Below are 4,767 nucleotides of genomic sequence, written 5' to 3'. Positions count from 1 at the left end.
ATTGCTGGTGATGGAAGAGGAGATAGACTTAGGAAATGAGCAATTGTTGCATGTCTTATGTAGGATGTAAAGTATCTCTATGGTTGAGTTTAAATTATAACTTGTAAGTTCACTTTTGTTGTGAGGGCTGAACATTTGTTACCGAGTCCACTTGTTTCCAAAAATGCTCCCACTTCAGTTTACTAAAGAATGTTTTCATCTTAAATTAGAACACGGGAGAAAGTGGCAGAAGCATATTTTTCTATGGAGATATGCAGCGAGAAAACAGAGATCAAATTTTACCTAGCAACTACATGGACAAGAGCATGCATTATATGAAAGGTATAGTCTTGAAGCTTGCATTGAATCCAGAAAAGACCTTAACTTTGGACAGTTTAGCCATAAGTGAGGTGTATTGAATCATGAGTTGGTTCATTGCTGCGCGATGGAACATTGAGATAAAAGCTCGAGCCTTTTAATGGGACCTTTTTAATAAAAATATGAGCTTTGCCACATACCCGGTTATCAATGTTTTATTATTCACCATTCAGGTACCTTCACGTCTTGAAGACATTCTGTTAAGATTGCTATTTCAGTGCAGTAAATTTCAGGTGGGGTCATGCAATCTATGCATATTTTCATGTTATTAAATATAAAAAATTGTTGTATTTTGTTTAGCATCTTATTAAATAAATTATGTAAAGAGTTGTCTCCTTTACTCACCGTGCTTTGTCCCATTCCTTTTCTTAACAACCTGCTGACCAGATTTGTCAAGGAGGTGGAAATACTGACGGTGGTCTCATTAGGCTTTTTGATTTAGCCTGAACCGAATGATTATATCCAATGTAAGGTACCACCTACACTAACTGCTATACACATATAATTCTGTATGATGGTCTACTATACAATTTTCTTAATTTATTTTTCGCTTGAAATTGTTATGTAATTTCATTTTATGGCAAAGGTTATAATCCTCAACTTATTTATTTGTTCAGTGGTGTACTGGTGTTTAATTTTTGTGATACCCATAATCTGCAGGTTGGAGGGCCCTCTGCATTGTAAAGGCCATACGGGCAAACATACAGATTGTAGATTTTCCTCTACTTCTTCTTTAGTGGTAACTACCTTTGTCTTTGCTTCATCTCAGTAATATTGTTTACACTTTGTAGATTACTCATTTCCATTCTATTATTCCTAACTGTTATGTTCAGGTAAAGGATGTTTCCCCTCTATTCACATCCTAGGGCAATTAATTTGTTTTACAGATAATGACTATTAGTTGGGCCATACGAAGCACCAGTTTTTACTCTGGATGCCATGTAAGTGAAATATAGTGTGCTTTCTATAATTTGGTTTTTGATTTATCGTTTCAGTTTTGTGCATGTTTTCCTTCATATTGAAAACTGCATGATATTCTGTAGCTTCTTTAGCAAGAGTATTCTCTGGATATACTGCCCATAAGAAAATGTACTTTCTATTGATTAGCGCTTAAGGAAACCATGGCTGTCCTCAAGGAAAACATTAATGAAGACGGTGAGTCTCCTGGACTCCTGCCTACATAAGTAAATGAAGAAGCAAACTATTTTGCTCTTTTATTGTATAAATTGGTTTGCAAGATAGTGATTTGTCACCAATAGGATGACCACTAATTTAGAGTTTAGACCGTCATGTCTGCACTACTTGCTAACCTTACGGAGTAGCATCAAGAACTTATTTTAGTGATAATCCAAACATGTACAAATATGTTTTCAGTTCTTAATTAATCATATAGTTTTGGTTAGTGTGATTATCCTGAATATACTATTCCGAGTATGGTAAAAGTAAGTAGTTCTCTATTTCAAAAAATAAGCTCGGAAGATCATCCCCATTTTTTTGTCTAATTTTTATGCAGAGTTTGAGAGCTTCACACAGAAACAAGCATAAAAAAGGCTTCAGGTTTTGGGAGCTGCACACGGAAACAAGCATCAAGAGCACTTCTTTGTACTGCTAATCCTAACATGTAGAACTTTGTTTTCAGTTGCTTTACCATGTAATTTTCATTTGTTTGATCACCCTAAATATATTGTTCTGCATATGGTTGTTCTGCATATGGCGTAAATAAGTAGTCCTCTATCTTGAAAAGTAAGCATAGAAGGTCATCCCTGTTCTCTTTTGTCCATGGAATAACGCACGAGTGGTGTATGTGTAACAGATAGGCACTATGTTTTTGTCTAAACCAAATGAATATAAAGATTAACGAGAAAACGAATGCTGACAGCTTTGGTGATTCGTCTCGGGACAGACCTGATAGCATGGCGACAGCATCCGGAAACGCTCACTCTCCAGTAGCTTATTGTTGATAATGAGCCAAGCCGCCAAGCTGGGAGTCAGAGACTCGGAGTAGTTGAAGAAAATCTGCTCCTTTTTACCTTCCGCTGCACATAGATGGTAGTGTTGTGGGCTTGCCTGGTGCCGCTTGATTCTTCAACTCTGACTACCGGTGATTGCATGGGTAGTAAAGGAAGATGCAGTGTCCACGACCCCGTGTCGGCCAGGGCTGGCCGTAGCTAAATTTGGGAGGAGGGGGAGCTGGTCGTCTCAGAAAAGGGGATCTGGAGTTCTGGACAGATACTCTACATGGGACTATGAAAGAGAGACCCTACACCTACATCTGAGTGGCCAGCTTGGAAGGTTGGCTGTCGGTTTCTGCCTCTGTATGCTCCTAGGCTATGTGTAAGATGAGTATGTGATTAGTGACCTCTACATAAATTAAAGGGAAAGTTCGCTCCTTAATTTCTGTACATAAATTAGAAGTGTAATGAATGTTAGTTCAGTACCTATTGGCACGGCGTCACTTTATTTGCAACAAAGATGACTTCTGTTATTTACCTGATTAGCCTACGTCGCGCCAACATGCCTACTGTCAGTTAGTTAAAAGTAGGACCAGTTTTCCATCTAAGGGCAAGTATAATAGGGTGACACGAGTCTTTCCTTACGGTTGTCATGTTAGATTTTTTGCTTAGTTAGAGAAAAGAGATTAAAGAAAATCCATATTGCAAGTGTATGTATTCCTAAGAAATTTATTGTGCAAATTTGGTTAGAGCTCTAATGTATATATTCCGAAGAAAATCCATATTACAACTATACACTGATTGACTGATTCATAGAAAATATATTGCTTAGGTACTTCGAGTCTCAACCAAAAAAATTCTTTGAAGTTGATTTTTTATCTTTTGATAATGGAATCATATTGTATGATGCGACTCTTGCTATACTACCCACCTTGAGCTACTCCTAAATATCATCCGTTTGTATAGATGCTAACAATAGTGTTTTGCCCCAGCTTATTATCCATCTATTCGTATAGATGCTAACATAGTGTTTTTCCTCAACTTATTATCGAGTCCATTACAAAACAATAATTAGTGCGAAATATCGGGGTCGCGCGCCAAGGCGCGCATCAAAATCTAGTAGATTCTAAGAGTGGGTTCTAGATAAGATGATACGAGGGTCAGGCCAATGAATGATTTCAACATAATTTAGATGTTAGGAGGGATAGAGAGGGAAATGGAGATTAATCATTTGTTGGACAACTGATCATCTACCAAGATTAAGCGTAGATAGAGAGATTATGCTAAATGATAGATCAAGGAGATGTATTAGTGACAAAGTCAATACCATGGATATTTGATCACAGATCAAATAGCCCTATAATTATTTTTTTGGGTGTATATGGCTCTTATTTTATTTAAAATAGATAAAAAGTTTAATTGAAACCTTTGAGATGAAAGAGGGTTTTTAGAAGGGTAGAGTGACCCAAAGTCGAATTAGAATAAAGTATGGATCACTCCATTTTACGTTTGGAAAAAAAAATACGTACAAAAGCTCTTATAAAATTTTAAATTCACGCAAAGTAGGGGTATGCCATTTGGAAAATCCCTTGTGTCAACAACAATTTTTGAAACTCCTATTGATACTACGATCTAAGTGACCATAGCCAATTTAAAGAAAAGAAAATTTTCAAGACATTTTGAATTAAGACTTTGAGTCCAAAGACAAAACAAAACCGGTTTCGTGTTGTGTTTAAAAGTTCAAATACTTTTGAAGAGAGTAGGTTAAAATAATACAAGAGGGGCCATAGCATGAGTGTTTCTCGAGACAAGAAGATGTTGGTCGAGGTAATTCACTTAACATTATTCAAAAAACATCACTCATCAAACTAAGTCAGACACATTTCAACCAAACACATGACAGCTAGCACAAGCAAAACTTAAATTTTTTTCGTTCCCCATGATTTTTGCACTCTGGACACTTAAACAAGGTTGCAAAAGTTGGGGTGTTACAGGACCCATGAGGCAGCAGCATCATCAACTATTCCAAGGCGGCAGGGGATCAAAATAAAAAAAGGAAATAGCCAGAAATTAATTAGGGTCAAAAATAAATTTATCAAAGGAAACCTTTATTGTTCATAGAGGATGACATGTGGGACCGACCTACCAGATGCGTCGTCATCGTTTCAAAGGGGGCAGGGGATCAAAAGAAAAAGGCAAATAGCCAGAAATTAGGGGTAAAAAATAAATCCAACAAAGGAAACTTTTATTGTTCATAGAGGATGATATGCGGGACCCATGAGCCAGCAGGTTCCTCAACGTTTCAAACTCGGCATGAGATTGAAAGAAAAAGGCAAGTGACCAAATATCAAGAGCAAAAAATAATCCAAGAAAAGAAATTTTATTGTACATAGAGGATGACATGCAGGTCCCATTTTGCAGCAGCGGTCTCAACGTTTCCAAGGCGGCACAAGACCAA

At 37.1% G+C, this 4,767-nt stretch overlaps 2 long non-coding RNA genes across 2 annotated transcripts; both read left to right on the top strand.

Annotated features, from left to right (window-relative positions):
* Window positions 1–214: 214 nt before the first annotated feature.
* Window positions 215–831, top strand: LOC124658384. Its single transcript, XR_006989159.1, has 3 exons — window positions 215–321; window positions 531–590; window positions 745–831. It is a non-coding gene; the product is annotated as an uncharacterized LOC124658384 (long non-coding RNA).
* Window positions 832–1,211: 380 nt separating this feature from the next.
* LOC124658155 lies at window positions 1,212–2,056 on the top strand. The gene is made up of 2 exons (XR_006989035.1): window positions 1,212–1,512; window positions 1,871–2,056. It is a non-coding gene; the product is annotated as an uncharacterized LOC124658155 (long non-coding RNA).
* Window positions 2,057–4,767: the final 2,711 nt, after the last annotated feature.

Source organism: Lolium rigidum, chromosome 5, assembly GCF_022539505.1.
Source record: "Lolium rigidum isolate FL_2022 chromosome 5, APGP_CSIRO_Lrig_0.1, whole genome shotgun sequence".
Taxonomy (NCBI): Eukaryota; Viridiplantae; Streptophyta; class Magnoliopsida; order Poales; family Poaceae; genus Lolium; species Lolium rigidum.
The sequence above is the reverse complement of the archived record's forward strand: the minus strand, read 5'-3'. Positions and strand labels throughout refer to the sequence as shown.